This window comes from Solanum tuberosum, unplaced genomic scaffold (genome assembly GCF_000226075.1).
Source record: "Solanum tuberosum cultivar DM 1-3 516 R44 unplaced genomic scaffold, SolTub_3.0 scf00282, whole genome shotgun sequence".
NCBI classification, from domain to species: domain Eukaryota; kingdom Viridiplantae; phylum Streptophyta; class Magnoliopsida; order Solanales; family Solanaceae; genus Solanum; species Solanum tuberosum.
In genome coordinates, this window is record NW_006239209.1 from 511,257 (window position 1) to 511,684 (window position 428).

Genomic DNA, 428 nt, shown 5'->3' on the forward strand with positions numbered 1-428 from the left:
TATGGCTACAAAATTTAACAAATGAAAGTTTAAACACTTTAAGAAGTAATAAAAAAATTTATGGTGAATTAGCTACTACAACTATGGAAATATTATATAAATATGAAATAGCTATAAGAAATGAATTTAGTAGTATGACAACAGAAGTAGAAGAACAAAATAAAGAAAAAATTATAAATAGGAATTTAATGACAAAATTAGCAATATGTAATATGTGTTATATAGATGAATATACGTGTGCATTTAGAGAATATTATTATAAAGGAACATATAGTACAGAAGAAAGTAAAGAAATAAGGAAACTATAATTTACAAAATTACCCGAACCTTTTAGTTCAAAAGTGATAAAAGACTGGAATGAAGCAGGACTAACAGATATCCTAGGAGCTAGAATAAAATTCTTACAACGATGATTTATAGAACTATGT